Source organism: Paroedura picta, chromosome 11 (genome assembly GCF_049243985.1).
Source record: "Paroedura picta isolate Pp20150507F chromosome 11, Ppicta_v3.0, whole genome shotgun sequence".
Taxonomy (NCBI): Eukaryota; Metazoa; Chordata; class Lepidosauria; order Squamata; family Gekkonidae; genus Paroedura; species Paroedura picta.
In genome coordinates this window covers 36242508-36254961 of record NC_135379.1, presented here as the reverse complement: position 1 = coordinate 36254961, position 12454 = coordinate 36242508, and the positions used below count along the sequence as shown (strand labels likewise).

At 40.6% G+C, this 12454-nt stretch overlaps 1 long non-coding RNA gene across 1 annotated transcript in view; it reads left to right on the top strand.

Annotated features, from left to right (window-relative positions):
• The window catches only part of LOC143820268 (uncharacterized), a 41598-nt gene that overhangs the window by 27707 nt on the left and 1437 nt on the right, over window positions 1-12454 (top strand). Inside the window, exon 4 of the long non-coding RNA XR_013225294.1 lies at window positions 8391-8452. This is a non-coding gene — a long non-coding RNA (uncharacterized LOC143820268). The remainder of the gene's footprint in view (window positions 1-8390; window positions 8453-12454) is intronic.

The window sequence follows — 12454 nt, the reverse complement described above, 5'->3', positions numbered from 1 at the left end:
ATCTTCTGGAGTGTTGAGAAGTACCCTGTCGCACCCCATTGCTCATCTCCCTCTAATCCTATGAAGCCACATTGGATGTGATATCATTTCTGCCAAGGAGGGTATTTTAGAAAAGGCCAACTGAACAGCACAAGCAACTCAACTCAAGCAATCTTCTTGGGGTGGCAAAATTTTTTACTTATGAGCTGTAGAGAGCCTGCTAGCTGGTTAATATCTGGCTGAATTTGTTTTCCTTTGCTCAAAGGTACTTATGGTCTGGACATGTTTAGAGAAGTGAGCTTGTTTGCTTGGTGGTAGTATAGATCTGGCAGAGACAAGGATGGAAGGAAAATCTCCTTAGAAGCCTTTCTCCCCTCCTGTTTGCTTGTTTTGGATATTATTGTCATTGTCATTGTCATTGTCATTGTCATTGTCATTATATAAGCCACTGTGCTCTCCCACTGGAGAGAAAAATGAAGTATATATAAATAAAGGTGGCATGTCTTATAATCCTTGGCAATGTTAAAAAGGATATTGGGGCACAGCTTCCCATATCATGCGATGCAGCTGTTTGATGCACCAAAATACCTTTGAGTGTTTCTGATCTTGGTAAGGCAGCAGGAACAGATATCAAACAGAGAAGAGACACTGGGCAGGAAAACAGCTGCCGAGAGGCAAGACACCAACACAGATCTGTTAGAGTTTTGACAAATATTACCTTTAAAATAATATCTGTATAATTTGGAGAGGATGAGGACTGCTTAATAAAGGCATCGTATGGGTTCTAAATTCGAAGTGGTAAGCTTCTGAACTGGAGAATATTTTTGTAGCCCTTTGGAAATGGCCTCTAAGATATTCTTTTGTTTTCTGAGCTCCTTTCTGTGAACTATTGACCTCATAAAAGATCCATCTCTCTCTTTTTAAAGAGTGGCTTTTGGTGACTTGATTAAAGAGTTTTTGACTGGAAATGTCTGATGGAGTACTAGCTTTTTGAGGAGGCTGCTGGGGTTGGGTTTTTTTTTTGTGTGTGTGTATATTTTTTTTAAGCTCACCGTGCTGGAAAACACACCAATCTTGGGAAATCAAGCTAATGTCTCCCAGCTGTGCAGGAAAAGTGTGAACAGCTCTGTCAAAGGAGCGACCCCCATCTCCCTCTCCCTCTTTCCCTCCGACAGCATCTTATACTTGAGCAGTCCCTTCACATTTGCCTCTTGAACTACTGTGAGATGGCTGCTGTTGAACCGCCGATAGGAAAGTGATTGTGAGGAAGAAGGAGCTGGTTTTTCAGATCCCCTGGCCAAAAATGAAGGGGAAAGGACATTTTGGTTGCAGGCTTTGTTTTTCCTGCTGAATGACTAGGAAAAAGAATACACACATTCAAGAGTTCCACTTCAGTGTCTAAATGGGAAATCTGAGACAAGTATTACCCAGCCTTGAAACGCCTTAGCCACATTAAGTACATTAAATGCCATCAACTGGCCTGCAGTGAATGCAGGGAGCAAGCCCTTACGTGGACACGTCTGTTAACATAGTATCACACATTGCCCAGTCGTTAGGGATGCAGTAAGTGTATTTATAAGGCAAGGCAAGTGCTGCTTTGTTCAATGAAGAAATTTACTCAGGGCATTGAAAAGGTTAAAGACAATATTTTAAGGTCATGGAGATTACAGCATGCAACACAGATCTTTCACAGCCTGTACAGAAAAAGGAGGACTGGGACTTAGTGGCAGTGGAAGAACCGGAACATTTAGACTATGTAAAATTCAGAAGAAGCACAAGAAAGATGATTTTTTTTTTTAGCATTTGAGAAATATTTTGTGTAAGATTTGCCAGTATTTGTAATCCTATGTGGTTGATGGCGACTAGTTATGATCTAAAGAGCTATTAGCACAGCCTAAATCTGTTACACTGACACCGTTCTGCACTTTTGGATTTGGACAGATGGAAATTTCTAGGAGTTCTGAATGACTAGAGGGGCAAAATTGCTCAGCTCCATTGACCAAGCAGAGGATACCACTTTAATGATAGATAAAATGTCTTTGTGGGATTCCACAAAGGACAGGAGACCTCCAAGGACATCCAGGGTCATTGAGAGGCAGGCAATGGCAAGCCACTCTATTTTTCTCTTGCCTTGAAAATCCTATGGGGTTGCCATACAATGGTTGCAACTTTGTAGAACATCACACACATGAGCGTGCACGCCCACATACACACACATGCATACAGTTATGCATGTTGATACTTTTAGACCATGGTGTCTATCTAGTGAACCAAGAACAATGTAAAGCTTGTGCCACAGGAATTTTCTATTTCTGCTCTCCTGCAGTAGCCTTCTGAAAGTTAGCTCCTGTCAGCCCCCCCTAATTGGAGAGGGGACAGTGTGGGTGGCCAGAATGGAAGTATGGAATTGACAATAGCAGCCCCTCTCCCATGGAAAGGCTCTTTTCAGCAACATATTCATAGGGCATTTCCTCAACCGTTAAATGTAGTGAAATGCTTACCTTATGTAGTCGTTATATTCTGGTCCCTCCGTATGACATTGCCAACATCCAGCATCTGGGCAGTAACTGGCTAGCTACATCCTCCATTTTAAAATGCTAGTTGTGGAATTGCATAAAGTGGATTCTCCAACTTATTTAGTGTTAGCTACCGGAGAGCAACCAGCAGGCAACCAGGAAAGGGCGCTTGCCTCATCCTGCCCTTGCACCCGCCTCCCTCTCCCTTGTTCCCAGGGACAGGAAGGTCTTTTAAAAAATGTTGAATATCCTGGAACAACTAATAGGTGGACAAGCGTTCAGGTGATGCTAGAAATAAAATAATTTCCCCCAAAAGTTGTAAAACAAAGCATGCCTATTTAACGTCCCCCCTCCCCCAAAAATCAGGAAGTTGATTAATTTTTTTAAAGTATCAAAAGACATGATTCCATAAGGGCTGGTGTTCAAAAAGTGCCATGCTTATGTGTTTAAACAGAGAAGTATGAATTTTAAAAAATTAACGGGCATCGCGGGACCTTTAAATCATGGAGAAAGGGGATTGAATGCCTGGATTGATTGACAGGCAAAAGAGAGTTGCATATAAAGCACGTTGCTCTCTTCCACTATTTCCACCAGCCGATGTGGAGTGTGAGAAGTGCAAAAAGGCGGCAGACAAAAGAAACACAGCAAAAAGGTGAGGAGGGGCTTGGAGGCATGATAATATTTAGTGCTACGCCATTCAGCTGGCATAACACTATTTTTAGTGATGTGCGGAAATGCCCATACTTTGAGTTAGGGCTTTGTTATTGGCTGAAGTCGAAAGTGACACAGCAAAAAGGTGAGATGGAGTAATGCCATTGGTCTCTACCATTGCAATGACCTAGTCCTTTACCTCTAGGAAGTAGAAAGCCTATCTTTACAAAAAGTACATGTATCAGTGTTATACGATACTTTTATTTACTGTTTCCAGAAATGTTAAAAAATTACTTATTAAAACATCTTGTCCTTGGTGATGTAAAGACAATGACAGTTCCTGAAACACAACTGACATTCCTTGCACAGTACTAGTTGTGTGACAGTGTTTTGAAAAGTGAAAACAGAAGTGACCTCTTTCAGCATCTCTCTAACTAGTGGGCTCACGCAAACAGCTTGGCATCTGCCGGCACATCTTTAGCGAGTTGGCAGCCCCAGTGCCCTTTGCAGGTTGCAATCAAACCTGCCTTCTACAGAAGCCTCTTTCTGGCTGATTAACTTTAATGTAATTTTAATTAAAAACCACAGTGTCAAAGGGTTTAGCTGCTAGAGAAATAAGCACAGATTGTGGCACAGTGGCAGCAGTCACTTGGAAAATGGAAATGCATCCTGACAATATTGTGTAGGGACCAGATAAACAAAGCTGCAGCTACTTTACCTTGCAGTGACTGGGATGCATCATAATACCAAGGGCCACTTGAAAATCACATATCCCCTTACAAATCCAATATTCAGATTCTTGATAATGTAGAGTTTTAGTGTTTTATGGAGCCATGTTAATTTTTTTAAATGAGACGAAACTTCTCAATCATCACTTTAAGTATTTCAAAAATATTTTTAATTTATAAACTTGTGCAGAGTTTTGAAGTTTTTTTTTTAAAGCGGAGGCATTTTAATCTTACACTATGAAGACCCTCTCCCCAGATTCCCATCGTCCCCTCTTCAAGACTGAATAAGAGTTATATATATGAAATATTTTGCTTCTTGTTGTCTATTGCAGCACACAAAAAATATTTATTTTCTATTTCATTCTCTGCATGTTATCGTGTATATACAAAACAGGGACGAAATCTCTTCTTGTTAGAGAAAAGTGTCATTCACATTTGAACTCTGAGATTCAGCCCTCTGTTTATAGTACCACTTACACATGTACAAAACATCTGCATTTTATACCTGTTTCAAGATTGCATAAAAATGTCTTGCCCTCTACTCCCGTGAACATATATACATTTTGTTAGGAGGGCAAATCTACATTTCCGTGCCGTCTTTTATGATCCAGAGCCTGCCAAGTTTTTCTCATCAAACTTCACTTAATTCTCCTCCCTGCTATAGCCTCTGTTCTACATGGCTTTTGTTCATGGAGGTCCCATGACCCCCAGGAAAGACTTTTTAGTGGTCAAAATGGACCTTCCTTTTTTTAACAGTGGAAAGGCTGGCTGGATAGAACTCTGTATTTCAATTCTAACCTAGAACTTATCCAAATATGGGAACTTCCAAGGCCTACGTTTCTGCACATGTTCCTTTCATTAGATCTTGTTTAATATTTACACCTCTCCCCTCCACAAGTGAATACCTTTTGCTCACTATATTAACGGAGAGAAAATTTTAAAGATGACGTAGTATTTGATGACTTTGAAACGCTTAGCTCAGAACTTGGCTCTGGAGTAAGCAGTTGGTTTACAAACCTTAAGCAAACTAGCCTTTCGGTGCTGTGAATTTTGCTTCTCTGTAGCCTCTTATTTTGTTGACTAGTAGGGACCGATGTGTGTGCATGTGGCATGCTGTAATTGCTATTTAACGTACATAAAATTACATGAATGCAAGCAGTTGAAAATCTAATCTGCCAGCTAAGAAGCACCCAAAACTTAGCAGTGTGTAATGCACCATGTAATAAAAATCCAGAAGACAAAAATATAACATCTGCTACAGACTAAAGCATGCAAATTTAACCAGTGAGTAGCAAAAGAGGGAGCAAATTGATAAACATTGTGGTTAACATTGATAGATAATGTCTTGCAACAGTCACAAGATTCATTATTAGAAGAGTTACTAATTTTTCAGATTTTGAAGGATTCCAGTCAGTTCTGCAGAGGAGAATTTCCTCTAGCAGATTGTTGGGGCATTTGAGAACAGATGGAGCCTGTACAGGTGGGACAGTTTCCATCTGAACAGAAGGGTCACAAATGTACTCACTGAGAGGATAGACAGAACTATGGGGGAGAGTTTAAAGCAGTAGGCAAGGAGATGGGAAGTCTATACAATATTCAGAAATGAGGGAGAGGCTGCACAAATAAGCAGATGGATAGGTAGAGGAAAGAATGACCAGTATCAAGATATACAAACACCTTCTGTATTCTGAAAAGCATTAATGTGGAATGGCTTTGAAGCATTAGAATGATGGGTAGAGCAATTTTAAAATGTTGTTCTAAAGAACAAAAATTAAAATCCAGTGCAGTCCACATTATCCTATACATGCTAATTAGGGCTAGCCTGTGGAGCATTGGGGTGTGTCTGCTATATACCATAGATGCCACTGATTAAAGATGAGTTCACGTATGAAATCTTTGTGCATATGGAAGTCACTTTGCAGTCGGCACCTTGCAAAAATAATGTAGTATGAGTCAGTGGTGGCAGACCTCCATTAAAAAAAAAAAAACAGCAGTGTCCACAATGTACTTGCATTCCTGGTACAGCTCCTGTGCATTAAAGATTCTAATCGGTCTGTTTTCTCCATCCTCTGCCCTATATGTGCTGACCCAAGGAACTTGATATATGCATGGATTCTTCAATGAAATTGGGATGTTAAGACAATGTATGTGTTGTATATATTTATTACGATTTATTAAAGCAGAACAATGTTAAGAGAATGAGAATTATATAACTCTTCCATATTTCCATCCCTTCCTTATGGGATTCTTATTGTTAGTAGCTTGTTGTTTATTTGTTTCTGGAGGTGACTTCATGCAAGTGGCCTGATTGGCTTTGTCCAAAGGTTTAAGTAAATAATTTATTTTATTCATTTATAATTCAATTTGTATCTCACCACTCCCACATAGTGGCTCATGGTGGGTAACAATCGTCATACATCACAGTGAAATCCCATACAATTATAATCCCATTAAAACTCCATCTCAACCCCTCAGCAGCTGTCTAACCTCCCTCCCAATTGCTCCCAAACTCCTATAGATTTCCCCAGGGACTGTCCACGCAGCCTGTTGTTCCAGTTAACTTGGGGAGGGACCCAGATTTACTTGCCCTGGTTCTGCCCAAAGACCTGGTGGAAGAGCTCTGTTTTGGTGGGAAAGCCCTCAGCTCTCCCAGGAGCTCATTCCACCAGGTTGGGGCCTGGACCGAAAAGGTGATGATTCAGGTTGAGGCCAGGCATACCTCCCTCGGCCCAGGGACCCAGATCCTTTAGAAACATCTGTAGTTTCAAATAAAAGCTGTTCATAACTAAGTAGTTACAATCTGAATAGTTAAAAATACAAGATGGGAATCTCTGGGTGTAAGATGTGCTGTCAGACTTGAAATCACTAAGTGACTTTAAACAAGCTGTCTTAGACTCCAGCAATTTTGCCTAGCATTGTCCCTTCTATTGATGGGGAAAGTGCTGTTGAGTTGGTATGGCATGGGATTTGCAGAAAGGTTTGATGTAGGGGATCTGTCATTTGAGAGCCAGCATGGTGTAGTGGTTAAAGAATGACAGACTCTAATCTGGAGAACTGGGTTTGATTCCCCACTCCTCCTCATGCAGCCAGCTGGGTGACCGTGGGCTAGTCACAGTACTCTTGGGGATGTTCTTGCAGAACAGCTCTTTTAGAACTCTCTCATACCTACCTTACAGAGTGTCTTTGTGGGAAGAGGAAGGGGACGGTGTTTGTAAAAAGCTTTGGAACTCCTTTTGGTAGTGAAAAGCAGGGTCTAAAAACCAGCTCTTCTCCTTCGTCTTTATGTTGCATACCTATAAGTGGAAGGGGAAGCATTGTCCTCACATCCAGGGGGAGGAAAAGAGGATCTGGCTTGGTGTTTGTGTCTTGAGATTGAGAACCCGTCAGAGTTCTGAGCAAAGGAGCATTAGTTATGACAGTGCTTGTTTTCATCTTCAGATGTTTGTACAAAGCACCCTCTTTGTATGCCTTCTCTACAGTTCTCATTGTCCAAATCACCTGCATCTGTTCTCAGTGTGTATGTGGAGAAGCCAGAGAAGTGCAGTCCCATGCTGTGTATCCCAGCATGTCAATAAGGAGTGTCCTGGCTGGGGTCTATAGTGTGCTTAGGAGTGCTGGGATGGCTACTGTCTAATTGTGCTGTCCTATCCTATCAGAGTTTCACCTTTCTAAAGCCATTGAAGTCAATCCTGAGTAGGATTACACTGTTAGAATCCAACACTGTATAGTGTAAACTGGGCGGGGGGGAAGGGGTGTCAACTAATTATATTGGCACTGGATTTGATACCTACATGGAGCAGACTTAAGATATGATTTGAGTTCTCTTTTGCTCCTAGTATGCCCTTTGCTGGCACTTAAACTAGTGCTGCCACTAAATTTTTACCAGTGAGCTGATTAGCACTGAGTCATATCTTAGTCTTATACTGGTTTAGGGGCTGAGTTGCCATCCAATATAAATCCAAGATTGCCTTATGATTGCAACTTGAGTCTCCCAAATTTCCTTGGATTCAGATCAAGGCCTTCAGGAGAAAGTAGGGTTAACACTTATTACCCCTCTCTCTACTCCATTTGCCTAATGGATATCACTCTCCAGAGTTGCTATTAATGGTGGTAGGAGGGAAAAGACACCTTTGAGCCAATGTGGTATAGCAGGTAGAATATCAATATAGGTCCCAGGTTCAAATCCCCACTTTGCTATGGAAGTATGCTAAGAAATGTTGAGCTAGTCATATACTCTTAGCCAAACCTACATATTAGGTTGTTGTGAGGTTACAGTGTAGGAGAGAAACGGGAAGCATAAAGCATAAAGAAAGAAGAGGAAAGGAACAGGAAAGAAAACAAAACACTGGCAAATTTGTCTACGGATCTTTTCATATCACAATCAAAAACTTCACTTAAAACTTATTTGCCTTCTTTTTTAACTCCCTAACTTATCTTTAACAGGATGAAAAGTAAAAGTAAAAGGTTATTTATACATAATGGAAACATTTCAGTGCACATAACTCTTCTCTTTCAGACTTTTCAAGGTTTGTCAGAATAATTCTTCCTCAGGTGAGTGAAGCATCCCACTATCTTCAGGTAAGTTTAGTCTAAAATAAAAAAGAATCACTGCTGAAAATTGCGATAATAAATGCATTGCCTGAACCTCATTTCATCAAAGGCAGCTTTAAACATGAATGAAAATCTGTGTATCATCTGTGACTAATGAATGTGACTGATTAATCAGCTTGATTCAATCAGCCAATGCTTTCATGAACTTAGAGTAAATTCATGTTTTCATCTGAACATATCCAAAACTTTGGAATTTTGTGCCTGCCCTTGATGTCACAGAAAATCCAAGTCCATTTCCCAGCAATTCAAGGGGATGTGAATTGATTTGAAGCCAAAGTAGATTATCTTGAAATCCTGAATCTGGCCACGGCTAACCTCTGAGGAATCTGACTGTAACCCATACATTTACACCCAATTTATCCACCTAAAGAATCTGGCCCTCTATTTGAAATCCTTTGGGTACTGCAACCACTCAGCTTCGCCTCTCATTTCTCTCTGAGCTTGTGAACAAGGTTCTAAGGATATTCCAGGTGGAACCATGTAAGTGCTGCTTTTATGATCACCAAGGGAAGTTGTTTCCCTGAAGCCTTTTTATGTTTCCAGGATAAAGCTGAGCAAGTGCCTCCAGCCCATTCAAATCATATAAGCAATTCTCTTTCTTAACAATGTTTCATTGTGAATCTGGAGGGTAATGCCCAGGGGTCTATGCTACACAACAGTGCGGTATGTACTGTGTTTCGTGGCAGTCATGTAAGCTTCTCCTTGATGAATCCAGCCTTGGGTGTTTAGCAATGACTGAATGTATCTGATTGCAAGCCGAATTCAAAACAGTAAGAAGTACTTTAAGAATGTGGAAATTTATGAAAAGAATACCACATGCTTGAAATTTAAATGGTATTATATGCTATAAACAAGACCTACAAGGACTTGTAGGGAGCATATCATTTCCCCCTCCCCTACTGTTTCTTCTTTCCTTTCCCTGAAAGAGCTTATAGCTTCTGTCCCTTTCCTGCCTCCTTTTCTCCTCCCTACCCAGCAGCCGACTCACCTTTATCTGCCCCCCATTTTGAATTTACTCCCTTTCGCCTCCTTGCCTGGGAAAACTATGGCCAGTTGTAAGGTGCTGGCCTCCAGGCCTAGTTGTGCAGTAGGGAACACCCAAGAACTTGTGGGAAGCCACTCATTCCCCCCTCCTCGTATCCCCTTTACCACATTATTTCCTCTGTGACCCTTCCTGGAAACTCCCATATCTTCTCCTTTTCTAACTTCTTTCTCACCCATCAGCCAATCTACCTTTAATCTACCCCCCTCCCCATCTTCAGCATGGTTATTATTTATTAACTTTATTTCTACTCACCTTTTCTCACAACAGCACCAAAAGGGGCTTACATCATTCCCCTCTATTCCATTTTATCCCCCTAACAACCTGTGAGATAAGTTAGGCTCAAAGTATGTAACTAACTGAAGGTCACCTAACAAGTTTATACAGCAGATTGGTAATTCCAACCTGGGTCTTCTAGATCCTAGTCTGAAACTGTAACATCTATTTCAGGGGTTTCTCAATGGTAAAAAGATTGAGAAAGGCTGCTCTACATAGTACTGGCTTTTGTAGGGGAAATAATGGAAGTCATGTGGTAGGAAATTGGCTGGTGGCTGCTGCTGAGTCTGGCCCCCACAAGTACTCCCTGGGCATAAACAGTTCTGTCAGCCCTTTTCTGACAGAAACCAAGGCATGAATGCTGGCAGTACTGTTATCGTTGCCTAGCAATGGCCACTAGAAGACCATTCATTTCTTATAGGTACAGGCACTGCTTCGATTTTTGGGTTTTTTTTAAACTCTCCTATGTAGTTTTTAAAAAAGATTTTAGATTTTCCTGAAAACCTGAGGCATTTTCAGATCTGTAGGAAAATGTGTCTTGTCTATTCATGGCTCCAATCTGTAAGTCTACAAATTTGGCCCATGTTGAAAATTATGTATGGTGCCACCTATTCATAGTAGAGAAGCACCAATATGCAACTGATTTAGAGTTGAATTGAAAATCTGATTTTAAAAATGAAATTCACTTGAATATAAAATTTGATTTTGAATTATTGTTTCAAGTCATCATAAAATAGGATTGCAGAGAGGTCTGTCCCTTTTGCTCTGACACATGGCAAACCTTCATCTTGTATAAATCATTTATCTCTTACATACCTGGGCAGTAGATAGCTCACATACACCCTAATCTCTGAGCAATTGAAACTGAGAGATTAATTGAAGAATCTTAAAAAAAATACTGAGCATAGGAATTCTTCTGGTTTCAGTTATTTTGTCCATCATTGAATGTGACTAATGCTTACAGCAATGCATTCTTCCTATCGGTAGGTTTTTTAGTCTTGTGTAATGGATGAGTCCATTCCAGTACACATCTTTGGGGAAATGGTTAACACTATGGCACTGTGACTATCCTTTTTGGGTTTGCGCCTAGAGTTTGGTGCCAAAAGACACAGTGAGGGTGTGATTGTTCATGCAGTGAATGAAATGAAACCCACATAATTTTGTGGGAAAACATTTCCTAATTTTGTTCTCCATCCCGAAGAAATTTCTCTCACTGCCTTGTGGTTCTATCCATGGCTGCTAAATAGATATGGTGCCATCCTCAGCAGAGATATATCCTTCTACGCCTTATTGACTTCAATGGATTTAAAAGGGTATAAGTCTGTTTAGGAGGGCACTGCAATTAAGCCATCCCATGGTGACCTCAGCAGAGGGGATAGTAGAATTTTCCTTATGCCATAAATATTCATGGATACTCCACCAGCAACCATATATTATGAAGATTTTTCATTTTATTGAAGAGATGCCCAATATTTGTAATCTATCTTTAGTGCTTTTTAAAGTTGAAAAAACAAAACACATAAACCTTGAAGATACCTAAATGCATTGTTTGATTTGGTGTGAGTATAATCCATTAAGTCCCATAGAAAGTAATAAGTAGGATTTAGGTCCATAAAAACAAGTCTAGTTTGTTTCAGTCTTGATGCACATTAAAATATCGCTCAGAAAAATCCATCATAAAGTGAGACTCTTTTCCTGGTGATCTATTATTGCAGTTCTAAGCAGAATTATACCCTTCTAAATCCATTGATGTCTATAGGCTTAGAAGGGTATGGGAAAGAAACTTTGTCATGTGGAAGCATTATGTAAACTTTCCTCTAGCATTGTGAAGTAGAGTAGCAGAGATACAGGTTTGTCACCTTTTCTGCTGTTTTTGGAAACTAGGCCAATCTTAATCTATTAAATTCCATTGTTTTGATTGAAATTTACTTGCAGTTAACTTTGCAGGACAGAACCTCTTGTGGCGCAGAGTGGTAAAGCAGCAGACATGCAGTCTGAAGCTCTGCCCATGAGGTTGGGAGTTTAATCCCAGCAGCCGGCTCAAGGTTGACTCAGCCTTCCATCCTTCCAAGGTTGGTAAAATGAGTACCCAGCTTGCTGGGGGGTAAAATGGTAATGACTGGGGAAGGCACTGGCAAACCACCCCGTCTTGAGTCTGCCATGAAAATGCTGGAGGATGTCACCCCAAGATGCTTGCACAGGGGATACCTTTACCTTTAACTTTTCAGGATTGTGCTCAGTACTGGCTGGCAATCTCAAGAGGCTATTGGAGTAGTGCCTAGGAAGGGTGGAGTTTTAGGAGATGTGATGTCACATTATCTGTGATGTACTAGAAATTTCCCCAAACACTGAAGATGTGATGACAATTCCAGGTGGAGTCAGGGGAGGGATAAAGACAGATATAACATCATTTCCAGATGACATTCTAGGAATTGCTAAAAACTCTATGGACTTTACCATAGAGGTGGGAAATTCCTAGAGCATTACCACTGATGTTATTGCCTCCATACCATTTTTTTCCTCCTGCTCATAAGGGAGTGAGGGTGGAGGTCTGTTCAGTATTGCAGGGCAAATAGCAAGACTAGTTCAAACGGTTAGGAGTAAGGTATAAATGTATAACATTCTTCCTTCTCCATTTTTATCATTAATTT